Source organism: Arachis hypogaea, chromosome 20 (assembly GCF_003086295.3).
Source record: "Arachis hypogaea cultivar Tifrunner chromosome 20, arahy.Tifrunner.gnm2.J5K5, whole genome shotgun sequence".
Lineage (NCBI taxonomy): Eukaryota > Viridiplantae > Streptophyta > Magnoliopsida > Fabales > Fabaceae > Arachis > Arachis hypogaea.
This window is the reverse complement of record NC_092055.1, coordinates 53,610,850-53,621,118: the sequence shown is the minus strand read 5'-3', so window position 1 is coordinate 53,621,118 and position 10,269 is coordinate 53,610,850. Positions and strand designations below refer to the sequence as shown.

At 37.7% G+C, this 10,269-nt stretch overlaps 1 non-coding gene across 1 annotated transcript; it reads right to left on the bottom strand.

Moving 5' to 3' along the window:
• Nucleotides 1–9,667: 9,667 nt before the first annotated feature.
• LOC112787210 (small nucleolar RNA R71) lies at nt 9,668–9,775 on the bottom strand. The gene has a single exon (XR_003194635.1). It is a non-coding gene; the product is annotated as a small nucleolar RNA R71 (small nucleolar RNA).
• Nucleotides 9,776–10,269: the final 494 nt, after the last annotated feature.

Below are 10,269 nucleotides of genomic sequence, written 5' to 3'. Positions count from 1 at the left end.
CACAGTGTCACATATCCTCAGGAAGGTGGTTAGATGTTGATTGGGATCTTCTTGGACACTCCCTCCGAATGAACAGTTGTTCTGAACAAGGGTGATGAGCTGTGGTTTTAGTTCAAAGTTGTTGGCATGTATGGTTGGCCTTTGGATGCTACTCCCACAGTTTCCTGGGTTTGGGTTGATGTAAGAACCCAGAACTCTTCTCTCTTGCCCAGCATGATTTGCTAGACCTTCTCTGTCATGGTTGTGAGCTTCTTCTTCATGATGGTTTTTCATATTCTCTTCCATGTTTGGTTCAAAGTATTCCTCCTCTTCCTCAGCACCAACTACTCTTTTTCCTCTTGCTTCCCTCCTTAATCTAAGAAAGGTCCTCTCTGGTTCAGAATCAAAGGAAGTTGAAGCCCCGCTTCTCCTTCCTGTCATACAACCAACAAGGTGCAAGCAAGGAAATAGATCCAGAAACTATTCTAAAAAAAAATGCTGTTAGTGTGAGTGATGCAATATATCAAACAGTTAGTGGATGAGTGAAACAGAGTGTAAACAACTGGAATAAAGGGGTTAAAGGGATGGGAATAAAAACAACTAAAACCGAAAGTAAATTGCTCAAACAGAAATTTAAATCAACAGAATAAAAAATGTTCAATCTAGTGATCCTCCAACTTAATAATTGTTGATACAAAATCAATCCCCGGCAACGGCGCCATAAACTTTAATTATCTAATCCAATCACATTTAACCCTACCTGACTGAGATTTGCAAGGTGACCATAGCTTGCTTCATACTAACAATCTTCGTGGGATTCGACCCTTACTCACGTAAGGTATTACTTGGACGACCCAGTGCACTTGCTGGTTAGTTGTGCGAAGTTGTGAACCATGGTATTGGCATCATGTTTTTGGTGCCATTACCAGGGAAAGAAAGAGCAATGAATTTCACATAATCAAAGTGTAATCACAATTTCTGTGCACCAGTCGTCAAGTAAAAACTCACAATAGAGTGAGGTCGAATCCCACAGGGATTGATTGGTCAAGAAACTTTAATCAGAGGAATGTTCTAGTTGAGCTAAGCAGAAATTGAGTTGAGATTTGCAGAAAAGTGAATGGCGGAGAAGTAAATAACAGAAAATGTAATTGCTGGAAGTTAATGGCAGAATGTAAATGACGAAAAGTAAATTGCAGAATCTTAAACAGGAATGGGGTAATTGCTCATAAAAGTAAATGGCAGAAATTAAAGAGAATAGGTAAAGTCAGAAATGGGAGTTCATTGGGCTCAGGAGATGTTGCATTCTCCGGATCAAGTACATTTTCATCTCTTCCTCAATCAATGCATTCATTGATCTCCTTGGCAATCTTAAGTGATCGAATTCCAATTTCTTGGTAATTCAATATCTCAAATCTTGATCAATAGCCAATTCCTTGGTCAATTGCTCATGAGAAGAGATGAAGTATGGTCACTGATTATACCACATGCATTTCCCAAATCAGGTGTTGGTGGGATTACAGTCACATATCCATCCATACCCAATTTGGTCCAGCATGAGAAAGCATTTCTAGCATGATCTCTTCATTCCTCTTTCAAGGTTCAGAAGAGATCCAAGTATGAATAGCTTCTTCTCCAAGATAACTATCCAATTGGATGAAGATCAAAAGCTTTCAAGTAAAATCAAGAGAAAAGATAGAAGAAGGAGAATGAAAACTAATATTGATCCATCAAATTACAACAAAGCTTCCTAACCCAATGAAAGGGATTTAATGTTCATAGCTCTGGAATATGAAAACAAAGATGAAGAATACATGATGAAAGTAAAACTAGAAGTGTAGAGAAAGTAAAATATAGAGAGTAGTTCTATGCCAAAGGCCCCCTAAAGTTTCCAACTCCCCAAACTAATTCAAAGTTACTCCTATATATACTACTCTTCTGATCTTCTAGTTGGCTCTTCAAGTCCTGGGTATGGGCCTCTGGATCTTGAGTTTGAAGCAGTTATCCTTTTCCTTGGGCTTAGCTTTGCTTGCTGAGAGAAAAGCTAAAGTGGGCAGAGACTTTGGCTTAGGACGTTAGTGGTGTCAACGTTAAGTGAAAGTGTGGGTTCGAGAACGTTAGTGACAATTACCTTTTTCACTAACGTTCCTAACCAAAATATGATCACGTTGACTTCAACGTTAGTGGCACTAACGTGACCACTAACGTTGCCTCTTGGTCCTTCGCACACGTTATTGGGACTTACCTTTCCCAATAACCTGGACAGTCCTCCCTTGTCCCTACGTTAGCATCCACGTTAACTCGGTTAACGTGGCTTCTAACGTAGTAATGCCAATCCTTCGAGAACGTTAGTGACACTTACCTTTGTCACTAACGTTCCAATGTGCCCCTATTTCCCACGTTAGAGTCCATGTTAACTAAGTTAACGTGGCTTCTAACGTAGTCATGCTAGCCATCTCCAACGTTAGTGACAAAGGTGAGTGTCACTAACATTGGCTCATCATCTCTTTATCCACGTTAGCTTCCACATTAACTAAGTTAACGTGGGAGTTAATGTTGCTCATGGTGGCTCTTGGTGGTTCACCCCAACGTTAGTGACAAAGGTAAGTGTCACTAACGTTGGCTATCAATTGCTCTCTCCACGTTAGCTTCCACGTTAACTAAGTTAACGTGGGAGTTAACGTGGCTTATGGAGGCTTGGCCAACATTAGTGACAAAGGTGAATGTTACTAACATTGGCTTCTCTTTTGCTTCTTAACGTTAGAGTCCACGTTAACTAAGTTAACGTGGCTCTTAACGTGGCCACTTATGAGCTTGGTCCAACGTTAGTGACAAAGGTAAGTGTCACTAATGTTGGCTCCATTTTCTTTCTTCCACGTTAGAGTTCATGTTAACTTAGTTAACGTGACTCTTAACGTGGGTTATGATGGCTTCAAGGGCGTTATTGGCGATTACTTTTCTCATTAACGTTGCAAGATAGCTCCCATTCCACGTTAGTGGTCACGTTAGTTAGACTAACGTGGCTGCTAACGTGGTTCTTCCTTTCTTTCTTTGTCCTGAAATCAAACAATAAAGTGCATCAAAGTTCTAATCTAAATCATGAGACATGCATCCTCTAATTTGTCATATAATTCATGCAAAATTCTCATGAAATCATGTAAAGTGCACAATGTATGCTTGAATCAAGATGTAAGTGAATATCTACCAAAAACTAGCTTATTTTCTAAGAAAATGCATGAAACTACCTTAAAAACAGTAAAGAAAAGGTCAGTGAAACTGGCCAAAATGCCCTGGCATCAATCACTTGCGGAATGTGTTACAAATCTTGAAGGAGAGAAAATTGTATGCCAAGTTATCTAAATGCAAATTTTGGAAAATTGAGGAGAAGTTTCTTGGTCATGTGGTAAGTCAACAAAGGATTGCTGTGGATCCTGCTAAAGTTGAGGTGGTAATGGATTGGGGGCGACCAACTTCTGTGACCGAGATTAGGAGTTTTCTTGGTTTGACGGGTTATTACCGAAGGTTCATCAAAATATTTTCGCAACTCGCTTTGCCTTTGACTAAGCTGACTAGAAAAGATGCACTATTTGTTTGGACTTCTGAATGTGAGGAAAGTTTTCAAGCATTGAAGCAGAAGTTGACCATTGCACATGTATTGGTGTTGCCTGAGCCAAATGAATCGTTTGATGTGTACTGTGACGCATCATTGAAGTGTTTGGGATGCGTGCTGATGCAGCACCGTAATGTCGTGGCATACGCCTCACGGCAGTTAAGGCCGCACGAGATAAATTACCCGACTCATGATTTAGAGCTTGCTACCATTGTGTTTGCCCTAAAGGTTTGGAGAAATTATCTCTATGGTGTCAAGTTTCAAGTTTTCTCAGATCACTAAAGCTTAAAGTACTTTTTTGATCAGAAAGAACTGAATAAGTGTTAGAGGAGGTGGATGGAGCTATTAAAGGATGATGACTTCGAATTGAGCTACCACCCGGGAAAAGAAAATGTTGTGGAAGATGCCCTAAGCCGAAAATCATTGTTTGTTGCTTGGATGATGCTTTGAGAAGAGGGATTGCTAAAGGCATTCAAGAGCCCGAACTTGGGTTTCCAAGAAGTATCCGGAACTCTGTGCCTAAGTCAATTGCAAATTTTGAGTGATTTTATGTTCGAGATCGAAAAAGCTCAGCAAGACGATAAAGAATTGCAGAAGGTGTTGCCGGCTATTGAGCAAGGAATGCAGTAGAGAGTATCATTGGACAAAGACGGATTATGGAGATTTAACGGTAGGATCATTGTACCGGATGTTGGAACCTTGTGACGGGATATCTTAAAGGAGGCGCACAAAAGCGGATTCTATATTCACCCGGAAAGTACTAAGAAGTATCACGATCTAAAAGCAATGTTCTGGTGGCCGGGAATGAAGAATGACGTAGCGTTGCATGTATGCAAGTGTTTAACTTGTCAGAAAGTTAAAATTGAACATCAGAAACCATCAAGAACCCTTCAACCCTCAGAAATTTTGCAATGGAAATGGGAGAGTATTGCAATGGACTTTGTATCGTGTTTACCAAGAACTCGAGCTGGATATGACGCTGTTTGGGTAATTGTGGATCGACTGACAATGCCGGCTCACTTTCTACCCATTCGGACGAGTTGTACATTGGAGGGGCTAGCACATTTTTATATTAAAGATGTTGTGAGATTGCATGGCGTGCCTACCATCATTATATTCGACAGAGATACTCGTTTCACCTCAAGGTTCTGGGGATCTTTCCAGTGAGAATTTGGAACTCAGTTAAGATTGAGCACTGCGTATTATCCTCAAATTGATGGTCAGTCAGAGAGGACAATCCAAACCTCGGAGGATATGCTGAGGGCTTGTATTTTGGACAAGCCGGCGAGCCAGGATCAATATATGCCACTAGTGGAGTTTGCATATAATTACAGCTACCATGTGAGCATCGAGATGGCTCCGTATGAGGCTCTATATGGGAAGAAGTGTCAATCTCCGATATGCTGGTATGAAGCTGGGGAGAAAAGCTTGTTACGGCCTGAAATGATAGCCAAGACCACTAAGTAGATAAAGAAAATCCGAAATTAAATGCTTGCCGCTCAAAGCCCTCTGATAAACCACTATTTCATGGTTTATCTTGTGCTCAATTGAGTGGTTTTTATCAACTCTTTACCCACTTATTCATACTATTTGTATGGTTTTACATTTGCCTTCCTAATTATGTGCTTTGATTGAAAACATGCTTCTTTGGCCTTAAGTTCCCTATGTTTAATCCTCTCTTATTACCATTAGATGCCTTGATATGTGTGTTAAGTGATTTTAGAGATTACAGGGCAAGAATGGCTCAGAGGATGGAAAGGAAGCATGCAAAAATGGAAGGAATACAGGAAACTGAAGGAACTGCTAAACCTGTCCAGCCTGACCTCCTGGCACTCAAATGACCATAACTTGAGCTACAGAGGTCCAAACGATGCGGTTTTAGTTGCATTTGAAAGCTAACATCCGGGGCTTCTCAACGCATATAATTTGCCATATCTGCCCCAAAGTTAGGTGATGAGCGGATAATTTATACGCTATTTGGCATTGTTTTTAGTATGTTTTTAGTAGAATCTGGTTACTTTTAGGGATGTTTTCATTAGTTTTTATGTTAAATTCACATTTCTGGACTTTACTATGAGTTTGTGTATTTTTCTGTAATTTCAGGTATTTTCTGGCTGAAATTGAGGGACTTGAGCAAAAATCAGATTCAGAGGTAGAAGAAGGACTCCTGATGCTGTTGGATTCTAACCTCCCTGCACTCAACGTGGATTTTCTGAAGCTACAGAACTCAAACTGGCGCGCTTCCAATTGATTTGGAAAGTGGACATCCAGGGCTTTCCATCAATATATAATAGTCTATACTTTGGCCGAGTTTAGATGACGCAAAAGGGCGTTGAACTCCAGTTCTACGCTGTAGTCTAGAGTTAAACGCCAGAAACACGTCACGAACCAGAGTTGAACGCCAAAAACATGTTACAACTTGGCGTTCAACTCCAGAAGAAAGCCTCTGTACGTGTAAACTTCAAGCTCAGCCCAGGCACACACCAAGTAGGTCCCGGAAGTGGATTTATGCATCAATTACTTACTTCTGTAAACCCTAGTAACTAGTTTAGTATAAATAGGACTTTTTACTATTGTATTAGACATCTTATGATTTTTAGTTCATCTTCGGATCATATTGATCACGTTGGGGGGCTGGCCATTCGGCCATTCCTGAACCTTTCACTTATGTATTTTTAACAGTAGAGTTTCTACACTCCATAGATTAAGGTGTAGAGCTCTACTGTTCCTCATGAATTAATGCAAAGTACTACTGTTTTTTATTCAATTCAACTTATTCCGCTTCTAAGATATTCATTCGTACTCCAACATGAATGTGATGAACGTGACGATCATCATCATTCCCCACGAACGCGTGCCTGACAACCACTTCCGTTCCACCTTAGATTGAATGAATATCTCTTGGATCTCTTAATCAGAATCTTCGTGGTATAAGCTAGATTGATGGTGGCATTCATGAGAGTCCGGAAAGTCTAAACCTTGTCTGTGGTATTCCGAGTAGGATTCAGGGATTGAATGACTGTGACGAACTTCAAACTCGCAAGTGCTGGGCGTAGTGACAGACGCAAAAGGAGGGTGAATCCTATTCCAGTATGACCGAGAACCTCAGATGATTAGCCGTGCTGTCACAGAGCATTTGGACCTTTTTCACAAGAGGATGGGATGTAACCATTGACAATGATGATGCCCTTACAGAAAGCTTACCATGGAAAGGGGTAGGACTGATTGGATGAAGACAGCAGGAAAGCAAAAGTTCAGAAGAACGAAAGTATCTCTATACGCTTATCTGAAACTCCCACCAATGAATTACATAAGTGTTTCTATCTTTATTTTCTATTTATTTATTATTTATTTTCGAAAACTCCATAACTATTTGATATCTGCCTGACTGAGATTTACAAGGTGACCATAGCTTGCTTTATACCGACAATCTCCGTGGGATCGACCATTACTCACGTAAGGTTTTATTACTTGGACGACCCAGTGCACTTGCTGGTTAGTTGTGCGAAGTTGTGAAGTTATGTTTGGACCATGGTATTGTGCACCAGTTATTGGCGCCATTACCAGGGAGAGAACGAACAACAAATTTTACAACGTCAGTAACAATTTCGCATACCAAGTTTTTGGCGCCGTTGTTGGGGATTGTTCGAGTTTGGACAACTGACGGTTCATCTTGTTGCTCAGATTAGGTAATTTTCTTTTTGTTTTATTTTCAAAAATATTTCTTCAAAAATATTTCAAAAAAATTTTTCCTTTTGTTTTCGAAAATTATTCAAAATTTTTAAGAATGGATTCTAGTGTTTCATGAAGCATATAGAAGCCTGGCTGGCTGTAAAGCCATGTCTAATTCTTTTAGACTGAGGCTTCCACTTGTAAGTATATGAATTTGGATGAAGTTTCAGCTGTTGTATGCTTAATTTGTATCTTCTAAAGCTTGGCTGGCTATTAAGCCATGTCTAACCCTCAGATTGGAGCTTTAGACTAAAGAGCACAAGATTCTTGGAATTCATATTAAAAAATTTTGGAATCCTTATTTTTCTTTTTCACATTAATTTTCGAAAAATCTAAAAAAAATCATAAAATCATAAAAATCAAAAATATTTTGTGTTTCTTGTTTGAGTCTTGAGTCAATTTTTAAGTTTGGTATCAATTGCATTTTTTCTAAAATTTTTTATGCATTTTTCGAAAATTCATGCATTCATAGTGTTCTTCATGATCTTCAAGTTGTTCTTGGCTAGTCTTCTTGTTTGATCTTCATATTTTCTTGTTTTGTGTCTTTTCTTGTTTTTCATATGCATTCTTGCATTCATAGTGTCTATACATGAAAAATTTTTAAGTTTAGTGTCTTGCATGTTTTCTTTGCATATAAAAATTTTCAAAAATATGTTCTTGATGTTCATCATGATCTTCAAAGTGTTCTTGGTGTTCATCTTGACATTCATAGCATTCTTGCGTTCATCACATGTTTTGATCCAAAATTTTCATGCATTGAGTCAATTTTGTGTTTTTCTCTTTCATCATTAAAAATTCAAAAATAAAAAAAATATCTTTCCTTTTTTCTCTCATAAATTTCGAAAATTTGGATTGACTTTTTCAAAAATTTTTAAAATTCAATTGTTTCTTATGAGTCAAATCAAATTTTCAATTTAAAAATCTTATCTTTTTCAAAATCTTTTTCAAAAATTAAATCTTTTTCATTTTTCTTATTTATTTTCGAAAATTTCAAAAATATTTTTCAAAAATATTTTTCTTAATTTTACATCATATTTTCGAAAATATCATCAACAATTAATGTTTTGATTCAAAAATTTCAAGTTTGTTACTTACTTGTTAAGAAAGATTCAAACTTTAAGTTCTAGAATCATATCTTGTGATTTCTTGTGGGTCAAGTCATTAATTGTGATTTTAAAAATCAAATCTTTTTCAAAACTAATTTCAATCATATCTTTTCAAAAATATCTTCTTATCTTATCTTTTTTTTCATATCTTTTTAATCATATCTTTTTAAAACATATCTTTTTTAAAAAAATTGATTTTAAAATATCTTTTCTAACTTCTTATCTTCTTATCTTTTAAAAATTGATTTTCAAAATTTGTTTCAACTAACTAATTAACTTTTTGTTTGTTTCTTATCTCTTTCAAAACTACCTAACTAAGTAACCCTCTCTAATTTTCGAAAATACCTCCCTCTTTTTCAAAAATTCTTTTTAATTAATTAATTGTTTTCAATTTTTAATTTTAATTTTATTTCATTCCTAATTTTCGAAAATTACTAATCTTTTTCAAAAACTATTTTCAAAATTTAACTTTAAATTTTAATTTTTAATTTTCGAAACTCCTTCTCTCTCATCTCCTTCTATTTATTTATTCATATACTAACACTTCATATCACCCAAATTCGAACCCCCTCTGCCATCTGTGTTTGAATTTTCTCTTCTTCCCTTCTTTACATTACATTCTTTTCTTCTTCTACTCACACAGGGGAACCTCTATACCTGGGTAAAAAGGATCCCTATTATTATTATTTTTCTGTTCCCTCTTTTTCATATGAGCAGGAGCAAGGACAAGAACATTCTTGTTGAAGCAGACCCTGAACCTAAAAGGTCTCTGAAGAGGAAACTAAGAGAAGCTAAAATACAACAATCCAGAGATAACCTTACAGAAATTTTCGAACAGGAAGAGGAGATGGCAGCCGAAAATAATAATAATGCAAGGAGGATGCTTGGTGACTTTACTGCACCTAATTCCAATTTACATGGAAGAAGCATCTCCATCCCCACCATTGGAGCAAACAATTTTGAGCTGAAACCTCAATTAGTTTCTCTGATGCAACCAAACTGCAAGTTTCATGGACTTCCATCTGAAGATCCTTTTCAGTTCTTAACTGAATTCTTGCAGATCTCTGATACTGTTAAGACTAATAGAGTAGATCCTGAAGTCTACAGGCTCATGCTTTTCCCATTTGCTGTAAGAGACAGAGCTAGAGTGTGGTTGGACTCTCAACCCAAAGATAGCCTGAACTCTTGGGATAAGCTGGTCACGGCTTTCTTAGCCAAGTTCTTTCCTCCTCAAAAGCTGAGTAAGCTTAGAGTGGATGTTCAAACCTTCAGACAGAAGGAAGGTGAACCCCTCTATGAAGCTTGGGAGAGATACAAGCAACAGACCAAAAAGTGTCCTTCTGACATGCTTTCAGAATGGACCATCCTGGATATATTCTATGATGGTCTGTCTGAATTAGCTAAGATGTCATTGGATACTTCTGCAGGTGGATCCATTCACCTAAAGAAAACGCCTGCAGAAGCTCAAGAACTCATTGACATGGTTGCTAATAACTAGTTCATGTACACTTCTAAGAGGAATTCTGTGAGTAATGGGACGCCTCAGAAGAAGGGAGTTCTTGAAATTGATACTCTGAATGCCATATTGGCCCAGAATAAAATATTGACTCAGCAAGTCAATATGATTTCTCAGAGTCTGAATGGAATGCAAGCTGCATCCAACAGTACTCAAGAGGCATCTTCTGAAGAAGAAGCTTATGATCCTGTAAACCCTGCAATAGCAGAGGTGAATTATATGGGTGAACCATATGGAAACACCTATAATCCCTCATGGAGAAATCACCCAAATCTCTCATGGAAGGATCAACAGAAGCCTCAACAAGGCTTTAATAATGGTGGAAGAAA